Genomic DNA, 16,141 nt, shown 5'->3' with positions numbered 1-16,141 from the left:
CTGAGCTCTGCCATGGTTCCTGAGTGCACAGCCAGGAGTAATCCCTGTGCATCACCAGGTGCGACCCAAAAAAGGAAAAAAAAAAAAATGCAGTACCAGGGATTGAACCCAGGGCCTTACATACAAGACAGATGCTCTACACTGAGATATATCCCTGGACCTTTAATGTATTTAAGAAATGCTGGTCACGGGCCAGAGCCATCAACCAGTAGAGTGCTTGCCTTAAACACAGTGGACTCGGGTTTGATCCCCAGCATATGGTCCCCCCACGCAACACCAGAAGTTATTACTGAGCACCTACAGGTGAGACCCAAAAACCAAAAAAATAGAAAGGAAGGAAGGAAGGAAGGAAGGAAGGAAGGAAGGAAGAAAGAAAGAAAGAAAGAAAGAAAGAAAGAAAGAAAGAAAGAAAGAAAGAAAGAAAGAAAGAAAGAAAGGAAGGAAGGAAGGAAGGAAGGAAGGAAAGAGAAGAAAAAGAGAAAGAAAAGAAATAATTGGTCTTGGGTAGGAGAGATGATACAGGTATTAGAGCACTTGGCTCACAAGCAGCCTACCCATGTTCCATCCCTTACATCACATGGTCCAGCATAGCCCAAAAAATACATATACTGACCTGGGCAAGAGACCAATAAGAGTGTACACTCATCAGTTAAGATGCTTTTCTTGTACACAGCCAACCCAGTCTCAACCCCCAGTGTCCTATATGGTATCCCAAGTGCCACCTGGAGTGATTCCTAAATGCAAAACCAGGAGTAACCTCTGAGCACTTCCAGGTAGTGGCCCAAAATCAATAAAAATAAAATGCATATATATTAATAGCAATAAGATAAAATTCTTCCCATTGCCCTAAGTAACTCTGGTTCAAGCCATTCTTTTGTCTGCCTAGAGCTTTTTGATCCACATATACAGATTTACTTGCAGGGCAGAGAGCTGGGGAGATGGGGGGGCAGGGTGGAAGTGTGGTAAGAGGGGGTTACCAAGCTCTTCTCTTGGAAATCAGAGCTCATACCCAGCAATACTCATCCAACAGAAGCAGATGGCTCATTGCCCACGGATGTAGCACTGCTTGGATCCTTCAGTGCTTGGAACCACCACGACCAGCCACCCAGCAGTGCTTGGGCCCACTACACAGACATCTGAAAGTGCCCAAAGACCTCCAAGGCTGTACTCATCAGTGGTCTGTGCAGGAGATCGAAGCAGGATCCCTCCCACAGGTGCAAAGCACAAGCCCTTGACCCCTGTGTTAGCTTCTCCATCCTGAGTGAGTTTCAAACATTTGTTTCTATAGTTCATCTTTTTCTTTTTGCTTTTTGGGTCACACCTGGCAATGCACAGGGGTTACTCCTGGCTCATGCACTCAGAAATTACTCCTGGCGGTGCTCAGGGGACCCTATGGGATGCTGGGAATCGAACCCAGGCTGGCCATGTGCAAGGCAAATGCCCTCCCTGCTGGACTGTCATTCCAGCCCCAACAGTCCCATCTGTTTCACTGTTGGCATTTTAACAGAATAATATGTGCCTACCCTGTGTGCATTGTAGACTATTTAGCAACATCTCTGACCTCTAACAACTAAATACAAGCTCTTCCACAGTTAATAACTAAAAATGCCCAGATAGGTCGAGCAGTAATAAAGCAGGTAGGGCGCTTGCTTTGCAAACAAGAGACCCAAGTTCGATTCCCAGAATCCCATGTGGTCCTCTGAGCACCATCAGAAGAAATTCCTGTGTGCAGAGACAGCAGTAACCCCTGGGCACCATGTGTGGCACCCCCCCCCCAAAAAAAAAATTGCCAAATCTTACTCCACTACACAGATGGCTCTCTTACTCCACTCTGCACAGATGGCCTCTCCTACTGCACTCTGCACAGATAGCCTCTCTACTCCACTCTGTGCAGATGCCTCTCTTACTCCACTCTGCGCAGATGGCCTCTCTTACTGCACTTTGCACAGATGGCCCCTCTTACTCCACTCTGCGCAGATGGCCTCTCTGACTGCACTCTGCACAGATGGCCTCTCTTACTCCACTCTGTGCAGATAGCCTCTCTTACTCCACTCTGTGCAGATGCCTCTTACTTCACTCTGCACAGATGGCCTCTCTTACTCCACTCTGCGCAGATGACCTCTTACTGTACTCTGCGCAGATGGCTTCTCTTATTGCACTCTGTACAGATGGCCTCTCTTACTCCACTCTGCGCAGATGACCTCTCTTACTGTACTCTGCACAGATGGCTTCTCTTATTGCGCTCTATACAGATGGCCTCTCTTACTCCACTCTGCGCAGATGACCTCTCTTACTGTACTCTGCGCAGATGGCTTCTCTTATTGCGCTCTATACAGATGGCCTCTCTTACTCCACTCTGCGCAGATAACCTCTCTTACTGTACTCTGCACAGATGGCTTCTCTTATTGCGCTCTATACAGATGGCCTCTCTTACTCCACTCTACGCAGATGGCCTCTCTTACTCCACTCTGCACAGGTGGCCTCTCACTGCACTCTGCACAGATGGCCTCTCTTACTGTACTCTGTGCAGTTGACCTCTCTTACTCCGTTCTGCACAGATGGCCTCTCTTAGTCCTGAAGTTCAGTATCATACTTCTCAGATATTCCTTCAGTCCTCAAGGTGGTCTACTTCCTGCTACTTGAGACTCCCTGTGATTTTCCTTCACCTTTTATAGTAGTTCTTTTATTGCATCGTCCTTGAATGATTGCAATTAATAGCATCTAATTTTCTGCTACATAAGGAAATTTGAAACTGAGGAACTATTTTATTAGGAGGGTTGTATTGTCTCATTAGACAGAAGACTAAGAGAGACAGGGTGGAATACAAAAAGCAGGCCTGCCCCTTAACTGATGAAGAACCCTCAGATTGAAATGATAAGCTATAGTATATATAGTATCAACATAGCTTTCGTATGCATAGAGAAAGAAAAATATTCATAACACTTTATTGTGACATTGTCATTGTCTAGTTTATCTTCAAGGTAGGCCTTTATCCTGTTAACAAACTTGGGTTAGAGAGGTAGTACAGCAGGTATGACACTTGGCCTTGCCCACAACTGACCCAGATTCAATCCTTGACATCCCATATGTTCCAATGAGCCCTGCCTTCCGGTGAAGGCAGAAAACAGCCCAGCCCAGGAGGAAGTTGATGAAACTGAACTGCCTGCTACAGTGCCTCTGCCTCTTGAAACATGCTGACAGTGACTTTCTTAACTTTGAATTGTTCCAATCAGCTGATTTTTAATGGATCAACATGAAGAACAGATGGATTCTGGATGAAGCCATAATCCAGAGGTTGAAACTGATTTCCCTTGACAGTTTCAGCCCTGGAAAATAGGAAAAATTTGTCACGGTGGAGTACAAATAAATAGTGGGAGCACTTCGAAGGGAAGCTTCTGTCCCAGAAAGAGACAAAAAATTCTTTATCCTCATCACAGAATAAAGGGAGAATTAATCTAGACAGGAATAACCTGGCTGAGAGATGTGTGTGTGTGTGTGTGTGTGTGTGTGTGTGTGTGTGTGTGCGCGCGCACAGATTTCAACGGAAAGGAATAAAGTCAATTTGTATTTATAGACAAGGATTCAATAAATAATCCAACAGGCGTCTGCATAGGCAATTGTTTGGGAGCAAGATAGATTCATCTGCGTGCAAAGAACTGTGAATGAATGAGGATCCATGGCTCAGTGGGCAGGCAGAGAAGGCATAGGAGAGACCACCAGTCCAGATAATCAGACATTCACATTTCCCACTGTTTTTGTTCCATTGTATCCAAATGTGAGAAGCTGCTTTCCAGTCCCCCACATGCAAAGCTCTTTATTGGACTTTACTGAGGGCTGTTCTCCGCTGCTTTGCTCAAACTGGCAGCCTCAGATGGAATTTTGCTTGATGGCATCTGGCAGCTCAACTTTGCCCCCAAGTAGATTTATGAGCTGTGAAAAATGGTCAAATTAACATCCTGAGCATTCCTGATAGGATTAGAGGGTTGGAACCATGCTGGCATTTGCATACGGCCTGGCCAGAGCACACCAGCTTTGTGTCTTCCTTTTGGGAGGAGGTTGGAGAGGGAGGGTAGGAGGTGACACCCCAAAGCCCTCTCTCAGGGCTGGCAACAAAAAGAATCATCCTGGGATTCCAGAGGATGTTATTTGGCCTTGAAGGCTTTCTGAGGGCAGCATCGCACAGTCAGAAGGACTAAAGTGAAGTGGGAAATGTATTCCCTTTTAGTAAGTCTCTTGGGAGGGGCAGGATGCCATACTCCTCCAGCCCCCACTTAGAGCACTAGGGGTGGGCCTTTAGGATCCTTGAATGAGTAATTGTTCTGACTATAGGACTAAAGCAGGTTCTTTGTGGGGAAGACTGAAAATTGCAGCAAAATGAAAATACCCATCCCCCCCATTACGAGAATGGTTTTCACTGCTTACATTTGGGTGTAGTGTCCGTTTACAGTGGGTTCTGTGCCTATAGAGAAGTCATTTGTTATTTATTTCAACAAATATGGGATTATTTAATCTTGTATCAAGTTTTCCCAAGAGCTAACTTTTTTGGGGAAAGTTCCGGTTTTGATTTCAAATCTAGCTGTCCTCAGGGCTTGCTTCTGGCTCTGTGTTTAGAGATTATTCCTGGAGGGGCTCAGAGTGTATCTCGCTTGTTTCTGTGTACTTTTGCTTCTTCTACTCTGGAGAAGCCTGTGTTCTTTCTTAAACACAGTACTTCTCTTTTTCTCTCCCATCACATTTTTCTTTTTTTGTTTTCTTTTTTTGTTGTTTTTTGGGGGGGAGGGATTTGGGGTTTTTTTGGGTTTTCTTTTTGGGTCACACCTGGCGATGCACAGGGGTTATTTCTGGATCATGCTCTCAGGAATTACTCCTGGCGGTCTCAGGGGACCATATGGGATGCTGGGAATTGAACCCAGGTCGGCCACATGCAAGACAAACGCCGTACCCGCTCTGCTATCACTCCAGCCCCTGTTTTCTTTTTTTCAGTGTAAGAGTACTACCATTTATTTAGCCACTGATTAAGCTGACCCTTCACATTTTTCTAAGAAAGTTTTGTACAATGAAACTATCTTACAGAGTTGGAATGATAGGGCTTTTGCCTTGCACTCAGAAGACCCAGGTTCAGTCTCCAGCATTCCATATGGTTCCGTGAGCATCACCAGGAGTATATACCTGAGCACCACTGAGTATGGCCCAAAACTATCTTGTTTCACCAAAAAAAGAACTAGAAGGTGAAAAAAAGTAAACATATGATTTGTTTTGTGTTGAGGGGATACTTTTGGCTCAGGAACCACCAGCCAGGCTCAGAGGACCACATGTGATACCAGGGATCATATCCAGGTCAGTTCCATGCAAGGCAAAAATCTTTCTCTATACTATCTCTCCAGCTCACAATAGTTATCTAATTTTAAGATTAGGAAATATAAAAGCATGTGTGTTAATCAAAAATATTAGGAGAGGGGCTGGAGTGATAGCACAGTGGGTAGGGCGTTTGCCTTGCACGTGGCCGACCTGGGTTCAATTCCCAGCATCTTGTATGGTCCCCTGAGCACCAAGGAGTAATTCTTGAGTGCAGAGCCAGGAGTAACCCCTGTGGATCGCTGGGTGTGACCCAAGAAGCCAAAAAAAAAAAAAAGGTTAGAAAACAGGACCAGAGAGAGTGCAGCAGGCAGTGTCATTGTCTTACAAGTAGCTGATCCAGGTTTAATCCCTGGAACAAAAATGGTCCTCCAGGCCCTAGTAGGAGTGATCTCTGAGCACATGGCCAGGAGGAAGTCTTGAGCACCACTGGGTGTACCCCACTCCTAACCCCCCTAAAAAAAAAGATTAGAAAACACCTAGTTCTACTGGACTCTTTAGCACCAAACTAGGTCTATCCTGTCTCCTGCTCTTTGGTTGGCAGATTTCATGGTACTCCTGTCATTGGATATTTCTTAAAGCATTTGTTTGAGCTTTTTGTCTCCTGTTATCAGAATTCTTCTTGCCACCAGAAGCAGTTAAGAGAGATCTCACAGGGCGCTGGAGGGATAGCACAGTGGGTAGGGCATTTGCCTTGAACCCTGGCGGACCCGGGTTTGATTCCCAACATCCCATAGGGTCCCCAGAGCACCGCCAGAAGTAATTCCTGAGTGCAGAGCCAGGAGGAACCCCTGAGCATCCCTGGGTGTGACCCAAAAAGCAAAAAAATAAAATAAAAAGAGAGAGAGAAAGAGAGATCTCGCCGGCCCCTTTTATATAGCCCAAACCACTGGGACCCCGCTCCCCACACGGAACAGTATCCCGCAGGCCACATTCCGTCCGCCCCTGTGCATAGAGGAATGCGGACTAACCACTCTCCCACCTTCCCCAGCCAAAGAGCATCTGTCCCCTCCTCCACAGAGAAACCACTTTGGTTTTGCCCCTTCGGCGCCAAAGAGACCTTAAAACCCTGCTGAGACCCTCCCAGGCACAGCTCTAGCCAGACCTCACCAGAGTTGCGGCGGAGCCCGTCAGGAGCTCCCGAAAATAAACCTGTCCAGTCTCTGCCCTTCACTGGCCTCTGCCCCTTGGCCAGCGATCTCTACCCGCCTGCCTGCTTCAAACTGCACTCAGTACAGTTGGTTTACAGCCCTGTGGGTGGGGGCACTTCAGGGGCCGGGCCACGGAGGAGTGGTCCAGGAGGAGGGGGGCAGCATCCTCCGCCCTCCACCCCAAGCATCAGCTCGGCTCACTCGCTTTGCAGCGCCGTCGTCGTTCTCTGCTCTACACCCAGCGCTTCCCCCAGCCTCCCATCAAGAATGCCAGGGTGGTTCGCTTGGCAACTGGGAGTAAGGATAAGAGGAGCAACTGTTAAAGGTGGATCTGGAGATTTCCCACACTGGTTCCTGGATGAATTTTGGCAGGCTGGGTGCTAAGAGAAGAAAAATCTCCCTCTCAGAGAACCTGGCAAGCTACCGAGGGTTTCCTGCCCGCAGGCAGAGCCTGGCAAGCTCCCCATGGCATATTCATATGCCAAAACCAGTAACAATGATGGGTCTCATTCCCCTGACCCTGAAAGAGCCTCCAATGTGGCACTATTGGGAAGGATGAGTAAAGAGAGGCTGCTAAAATCTCAGGGCTAGGACGAGTGGAATCGTCACTGAGACCAGTTGAGAAAATCGACGATCAACGGGATGAGGAGAGGGAGGAGGAGAAGAAGGAGGAGGAGGAGGAGGAGGATTAAGAGTTGTATGTGGTATTAAAGGAATACTCCAGGGGACTGAGAGATAGTACAGAGGTTATGATACTTGTCTTGCATGCGGCCAACCCCACTTGAGTCCTGGCACTGCATATGGTCCCCAAAGCACTGCCAGGAGTGAGCGCTGAGTACAGAGCCATGAATAAGCCCTGAGCATTACCAAGGGTAGCCCCCAGCCAAAAAAAAAGAAAAGAAACTAATCCTCTAGAAATCATTTCCATTAAATTGTTGAGTAAGAAGTTGTCTGTAAATTCTTGGTATTTGATTTTCAGTGCTGAAAATCTTTCTCAAACACCAAAGAATTAACATAGAACTATTGCTGCCTGAGGGGGCAGAACAATAGTACAGTGGTTAGGGTGTTTGCCTTGCACACAGCCCCCTGGTTCAATCCCCGGCACCTCATATGGTCCCCAGAACACCACCACGAGTTATTCCTGAGTGCAGAGCCAGGAGTAATCCCTGAGCATCGCTGGGTGTGCCCCCCCCAAAAAAAAAGCTGTTGCCTGAGCCTCAGTACTATAGACTCAGAGCTATTTATCAAGACTGGACTTAGAGTAATAGTATTTTGAATTTATATTTTGTTTTTTATTTGGGGGCCATATCTGCTGTGCTCAAGGATCACTCATAGAAGACCTTGGAGGACCATCTGTGGTGCAGGGAATCAAATATGAGTAGGCTATATCTAAGACAAGCACCTTACCTACTGTACTCGCTCTCTGATCGCAGTATTTTTTTTTTCCCAAAGTTCCTAGGAAATTCTAATGCACAGTCAGAGTTGAGTCACAGTACTTGAATCCTTGTTCGGTTGTCTTCCCTGCTAGGCTGCCAGCTCCAGGCAGACAGAGACTGTCTTGTTCATGGTGTTTTCCCAGCATTCAGTCCGAGTGTCAGGGCTGTTTCTTCTTAATGAATATAATAATAGCCTTGGTAAGCCATTGATTTAAGGTCTGAGTGGCAGACTATTTAGATTCACCACTGGCTTGGGTGGGGCAGAAGAGCCTGAGAACTGTTTGACCCGAGCTTGAAGTTTTCTGAAGAAGCAGGTGAGGATGAGCACAGGAGGGGTGACCAGTTTATGTGGGGTTTTAGCAAGAATCAGAGGCAGACTCAGCTGTTCTACAGTGTAAGAAGACTGGTTTGGTATAAAAGACAATTTTTTTTATCTCTTGAAAGACTTGGAAATTTCAACGGAGGAAAAGTAAGTTATGGAGGGCCGGAGAGATAGCACAGGAGGTAAGGCACTTGCCTTGCATACAGCCTACTCGGGTTCAATTCCTGGCATCCCATATGGTCCCCTGAACACTGCCAAGAGTAATTCCTGAGTGCAGAGCCAGGAGTAACCCCTGAATGTCCCTATGTATGGCCCAAACACAAACAAAACAAAACAAATGTAAGGTGTGGAAATGTATGGGAAAGTGGAGCATGGGTCCAGTTATATGTATGCAGGGCCAAACCTGCATACGTATATGTATGGCTCAATGGCTATGACTTGCCTTGTATATATGAGGCCTTAGATTCAATCCCCAGCACCACAAAATTAAATTAAATTAAATAAAGTTTTAAAATAAATTGTAATAGAGAGAGGAGTTGTCCAAGGAGTGGTAATAGAGAGAGCATGTGCTCAGCATCAAGCTCAGTTTTTCTATAATTCCAAGCACGAAGTTATGTTATAAATCAGGGCTATGGTGATGCCCAGTGAAGACTGATGAGAACTGGCTGAGGGGAAAGGAAAAGGAGAACATAGAGAAATTCTGAAGACTCAAAGCCAGAGGGATGAGATTCTTCCAAACTGGATTTTCTGCAGTCACCAAAAAAACTAAGAGTAAAGAGTATTTACTTTATTTTGTCTTTTAGCCCCTTAAGTAAATTCATAAAGGCAGTGCTTAGAGTAAAGGAATGGAAAACAAAGAGAATTTTTTAATATATGATTTAATTTTAAATAGGTTTTTGTGTGGTTCAAAAATATTAAAAAATTATTCAAAAGATCTGTCTCTTATTTCCATTCTTCAGTCACCCAATTCTCCTTTATTAGATAAACACTATGGCTTATTTCTAGCATACCTTCTCAGAGATTTTAATACATATACAAGTATTGTATGGACCCAGATGGATCCAAATAGCATTGAATCTCAGACCGTGGCATTGAACTGCCCTACCTGGTTAAGTATGCCAGAAGTGACTTCCATGCACACATACTTGGTTACAATCGTATATAAAGCACTAGATGGCAAGCGGCTTTTGGCAGAAATGTGTCTGCGCTTTGCATTAGATTACCAGTGCCGGGCCACCCCACGTGGGAAAAGGTGTCACCCCTCCACCTATTTCCTCTGGCAGCACAGTGATCGCCATCTTCCAGAGGCCACTGGACAGTCAGGTATGGGCCAACAATGACGAGACACTCAGGGCCTCACTGGATGGGGGTGGAACTGTCCCTTGTCCTCCCAGGCCCAATAAGACCCCGAGTCACCGCCCACAAATGGCCCTTCCGGCTACTGATTAAGCTGCTTAATACCCATGATTCCAGAGACGCACAAACGAATCTCGGAAACCAGCAGCTTTTGGCTGAAATCCCTCCAGATTTAATTATTAAAATTTCAGAATTCCAAAATCACACGGCCACTGTTGCAGCCACATGATAGTATATGCTATTCATAATCAGCAATAGAAAACAAATTGTCTAACGTTGCCTTTTCGGCAGGTCTGAGTGTTGGGGGAATAACCCAAGAGAGAGTAATGTGGAAATCATCTGCCACACAGGTAGGGGTAGGGTGTGGGATGGGAGGTATACTGGGGGTTTTGGTGGTGGGAAATGTGCACTGGTGAAGGGACGGGTGTTTCATCATTGTATGACCAAGACTTAAATCCAAAAACTTTGTAAATGTACTCACAGTGATTCAATAAATAAGTTTATATATATATATGTATGTATGTATGTATATATGGCACTAGATGGGCCTCTGTCCCACCTTGCCATCCAATTTTCCTTGCAGAAGCATCCAGAATTTACAATTTCCTGTATATTTCCCCTGAGATTCTATGCATTTGAGAGAGAGAAAAAGAGAAAGGGGGAGAGAGAAGGATATATATATATATATATATATATATATCTTTTTTCTCTTATTTTCTTGAACTTAAGAGGTTGTATTCATAAGACATCTTATGTACCATATGATACAATATATATCTATAAGATACTTCTTGTAGATACAATATAACAAGATACTTCCAAGTACTGCTTCTGTCTAAAAAGAATTTTCAAATCATGCAATGTAGTATCCTTGTGACCATTCTTTTGATTTCTGATCGTGTCCACCCATAAGTCAATTTAGCATAAACCTGAGATCTCACAAAGTTGAAAAAAAAATCTCTTAAAGGTTACATCTCTTCTTAAGAGTGTTTTGTGTTTGGTGGTGAGAGTTATTGTTGGTGGTGGTGGTGATGGTGTGTGTGTGTGTATGTGTGTGTGTGTGTGTGTGTGTGTGTGTCGCTGAAGCTTGAATACAAGGCCTCATACATGCAAGTCAGCACTCGACCTCTGAACTACATCCCCACCCTATGTAAGCTGGTTATGAATTTCCTTTCTGTGAACCAGCCACATGAGGGAAAGAAAGAGGACTCAGGGAAATCAAACCTGAAAGAAAGGATCTGAGAGAGTACAGCCAATAAGGAACTTCCCTTGCACCTGTGGCTGCATACCTGGCACCACATACGGTCCCTTGAGCCCTGTCAGGAATGACCTCTAAGCACAGCACCAGGAGTAAGCCCGAGCATCACAGGGGTGGACCCAAAACAATGAAACTCCTGAAATAAAGCCTTTGTATTCTTGGCCTTGCTAAATCCTGGGGGACCCTGGAAGTTGTCATATCCAGCCCCTGCAGGTCTTTGTTGATTTTACATACCGGCATTCAACATATGATCTTATTAGACTCAGATCTGATATATCCTCTGGATAGTGAGGCCAAGAGAGGTTGAACAATGCAATCAAGATCACCAACTGCAGGGGCTGGAGCAATAGCACAGCAGGTAGGGCATTTGCCTTCCACGCAGCCAACCCGGGTTCGATTCCCAGCATCTCATATGGTCCCTGAGCACTGCCAGGAGTAATTCCTGAGTGCAGAGCCAGGAGTGACCCCTGTGCATCGCTGGGTGTGGCCCAAAAAGCAAAAAAAAAAAAAAAAAAAAATCAACTGCAGACTGGGAATGGAGCATTAAGATATGAGGCTCTGGGTTTGGTTCCTGGCACCAAAGAAAGAAAGAAAACATCATCAAGGGTCTCCAAAGTAATGCTCACATAGTTTCACATAGTTTCTCCTCCCCTCTTGCAAGGATCTCCATTCACCTTCCTGTACATGTGGAGGTGGAGTGAGACTACTCCCAGCAGCGCTCTGGAGTGGAGACTACATCCACTGTAGTCTCAGTGGAACTCAATAGACCACGCGGTGCTGGGGACTGAACCAGGGGCTCCCAGATGCGGCTGGAAAGCATCTCCCTAGCCCCTCATCCACCTCAGCTAAGCTGACAGCAGAGTCTCCCCACACCTCCAGATGACATCTGTGCATGCTCTCACCACACCATCTGAGCCCAGAGGCCAGATGGGAGAGTGGATACTCCAGGCTTTCTGGCAATAGCACCAGGCGATGGTAGCACAGCGGGTAGGGCGTTTGCCTTGTATGTGGCCTACCCGGGTAAAATTTCTCTTCCCCTCTCCGAGAGCCCAGCAAGCTACTGAGAGTATTCGGCACATATGGCAGAGTCTGGCAAGCTATCAGTGGCAGATTCTATATGCCAAAATAGTAAAAACAAGTCTCACAATGGAGATGTTACTGGTATCTGCTGAAGCAAATTAATGAACAACTGGTCAAAAGTGCTACAGCACCAGGGGAGGCAACAGAGAGGCCTGAAAGACATCTGTTCTCTTCAGCAGCACGTGAAGCTAATGGGTATCCCAGGCCTGAGAAACACTGGACCCAAGAACTCACACCAGGAACCACGATTCAAAATACAGCCCATTGAAGTTATCAAAGGAAAGATTCAAAGAATGTGATTTGCTGCGAGAGAAAAGTTTCAAGGATGAGGGGCTGGAGCGATAGCACAGCGGGTAGGGTGTTTGCCTTGCACGCAGCCGACCTGGGTTCGATTCCCAGCATCCCATATGGTCACCTGAGCACCGCCCTGGGTAATTCCTGAGTGCAGAGCCAGGAGTGACCCCTGTGCATCGCCGGGTGTGACCCAAAAAAAGGGAAAAAAGAAAAGAAAAGAAAAGAAAAAGTTTCAACGATGAGGCTAGATAATATAAAACTAGACAAACACAAACCTGTTACCTGTTTTCACACACACACACACACACACACACACTCTGGAGTTGTAACACACACTCTGAAGTTGTAACACACACACGCACGCACGCATGCACGCACACACTGAAGTTGTACCACGCTTCGTTTCCAAAATTCAGACAAAGAAGAGCTCTGCAAACAGGCGCCGCGGGCCCTTCCCGGCGGGGCTCAGATTACAAGGCCGGGCTGCGGGGCCAGGGAGCCCCGCGTCTGGGCGCTGCTTTCTGCGACGCCCGCAGACTTCTTAATGTCCCGCTTTGTCACCCGCCGGGCCGCGTGAATGACCGCGAAGGTAACGTGACTGCCAGGACGCCGGGTGGGCTGGGGAGGGGCGCGGGACCGGCCAGTGGGAAGGTCGGACGGGGGAGGCGGCATCACCCCACCGGCGTCAGGCCATGGCCCCCATTCAGGCGGCGGAATGTGGGCGGGCGGGGAACCGTGCGCGCCTCCCCGCGCCCCCCAGCCGCTCCGCCTGGCCGCACGCCTTCTCCTGCACGTATGCTGGCCTCCTTCGGGGTCTTTGAGAAGAAAAAAAAAAAAAACTTTTTTGAAGTCTCCCCAATAAAATCACCACGACGAAAAGGACCACATATTCGCAATATAATTCAGATCATTTAGAAGACATCTTAAAGTAATCGTGGCGTCCGGGAAGCGGTTGCAGTGGGTGCTCCCCCCTATACCCTGCTGTCTCCGCGCAGCGCCCAGGAGGGCACGAACCGGTCTCTTCTGCACACTTGGCACTTGCACACAGTGACTCCGCGACCCTCCTCCCCTGCTCTCTCCTTCCCTGCAATTGTATTCTCTCTCTAAGCAGAGGGGGGGCTCGGTTTCCATTTTGTGTCTCTTTAAAGCTCTTTGTTTAGAAAATAATTAAATCTACCACTTGTTGGCATTTTCCTAAAGTAGCTTGATGAGCTCTCTGTAGAAATTTCTGTCTGCTGAATTATTTGAGAGTAAATTGCTTGTCTCGGCACATTTTGGCCCTGAAACAATTCACCGGCGGCAATTAAGCATAAAGATGTTTGCCTTCATAATCAGAACATAATATCACACCTAATAATAATAGTAATCACTGTTGTTAAATTTTTCTTAAGATTCAGCCATGTTCAGTTCCAAAATGCTATTGAATTCATTTAACCCACTAAGAGTTTATACATTGTGATTGTTATTATTGGGGATGGCGGGATGCGGAGGGTTCACTTCTGGTGGGCTCAGGGGACTGTATGGTCATTGAACCCTGGTTGGCCAGTGCAATGACAAAACTCACAGCTGACTGTACTACTGCTCCAGCCCCTGTTATTTGTGTTTAATGGTAGTTTTGTGATACAACTTGAGTTATTTCTTTCAGCCTGCATTGGACATACCTAAGGTTTAAGTTGGGTAGCTACAGTTATTCTGGCTCTCTCTCTGACCCTGAGTCTAGCTAGCACACTTTAATTGGCATTTGGAGAGCAAGCTCTTATTACTGAGCTTTTATACAAGTTGTAGGTTTCTTTCTTTCTGTGTATTGAACGGTAGTTTCACATGCACTTTATCGCTCTTCCCTGCCCTGGGACCTCACCCAGCTCTGAGTCCCCAAAGCTCCTTGTTCTGAGGCCCCCTCCCAAAGCCAAGGATTCCATAAAGACTTACTGTTTCATTTCCCCTAACTTCCCTTTGCTATGCTGTTCTTGTTATTTGTTTGTTAGAGGTAGAGATTGGGTTACACACTCAAGAGTACCCCAAGGTGAGGACTCTCCATCAAACAAGCGTCTGCCACATACAGAAAAGTGCCTTAACCCCTGTATTATCTCTCTGGTGAATTCCTTGCTGTCCTACAAGTCTGATCAAACCCAAAATAAAATCATTTTCTCCTTAGGTGGCCTTCAAGAATATTTTAAAACATCCCCCAAGTTTAATAATGAGTTTTCTGTGTCTCATCTTGTCCCATATCTGGACCTCAGAACTATAATCTTTTTTTAAATCTTAATTTAATTTTATTTTTATAAAGTAGTTCACAAAAGTTGATTACATTTAATATTCAAACAACCAATCCCACCACCATTACACCTTCCCACCACCACATTTGGGATGTTGCCATCCCGAACCCCAATCCCTGCCCCAAAGCAGAACCAAAATAATTTATTTTGTATTGTTTTACAGAACTATTTTCTTATGTCCCAGTTGTCTTCTCTCTCCTGACTGATCTATAACTGTATTGACCAGATACTATGTTAAGAAATGTATACTATATATATGTATATATGTGTATTTATATACTCTCATTTATATATAATTTAATCCTCAGAACAGTCTTATAGAGAATTGGCATCATTAATATGTTACCTTTATTTAAAACTGAGGAAACTGATTATGAGGAAACTGAGACTTAGGATAAATTTATTTTTTTATTTATTAAGTATTGTCTAGACTCCTGCCTGGGTCAGAGATACAGTACAGGGGTAAGGCACCTGCCTTGCATGCAGTGAACCTAAGTTTGCTCCTGACACCCGATATGGTCCCCAGGGAACAGAGCCTGGAGTAAGCCCTAAGTATTGCTGGATGTGACCCAAAACCAAAATCAGAATATAGACTACTGTGTTGAGATTTGTTTCTCTCCAGAAAGAGTATATGCCCTTAAATAATCCTCAGAAAATAAGAGAACAAACATATATTGCAAATTATAGTCAAAAAGCACATTGTAACCAAAGCTAAACTCTGAAAAAGTCTTCTAGGAGCTCCCTTGTTAGGGCCAGAGAAACTAGTCTTAAATTGCTGAAGTCTAACTCATAATTTAAAAAATTATGAGAAATTATGAGTTATTATTTTATAAAATAAAAATATTATCTTAAACTAGGTTTTAAAACATGTGGGTTTTAAAAATGTGAGTCTAAGTGTGAGAAATATAAACATAAAAAAATTAGTTCTCATAAAAACAGTCTCTAGGCTAGAGCGATAGCACAGCGGTTGGGCTTTCGCCTTTCACGATGCCAACCCATGTTGATTCCTCCGCCCCTCGCGGAGAGCCCAACAAGCTCCTGAGAGTATGGAGCCCGCACGGCAGAGCCTGGCAAGCTACCCATGCATATTGGATATGCCAAAAACAGTAATAATAAGTCTCTCAATGAGAGATGTTATTGGTGCCCGCTCGAACAAATCGATGAGCAACGGAATGACAATGACAATGACAATGACAAAAACAGTCTCTCTATAAAACCAAGCTCCCAGACATCTAATAGCCTAGTTCTCCCTCTTGGAGAACCTGACAAGCTACCAAGACTTTATTGCCTCCACAGGAGAGTCTGGCAAGGTCCCCGTAGCGTATTCATATCCCAAATACAGTAAAAGGCATATACATACTTCTCGGAGGGCCTGGTAAGCTACCGAGAGTATCCTGCCCGCATGGCAGAGCCTGGCAAGCTACCTGTGGTGTATTCGATATGCCAAAAACAGTAACGGTAGGTCTCATTCCCCTGACCCTGAAAGAGCCTCCAATCCGTTGGGAAAGATGAGTAAAGAGAAGCTGCTAAAATCTCAGGGCTGAGTGTAATAGAGACATTACTGGTGCCCGCTTGAGTAAATGGATGAACAATGGGATAACAGTGACCGTGAC

The sequence above is a fragment of the Sorex araneus genome, chromosome 11 (genome assembly GCF_027595985.1).
Source record: "Sorex araneus isolate mSorAra2 chromosome 11, mSorAra2.pri, whole genome shotgun sequence".
Taxonomy (NCBI): Eukaryota; Metazoa; Chordata; class Mammalia; order Eulipotyphla; family Soricidae; genus Sorex; species Sorex araneus.
This window is presented reverse-complemented; position numbering follows the sequence as displayed.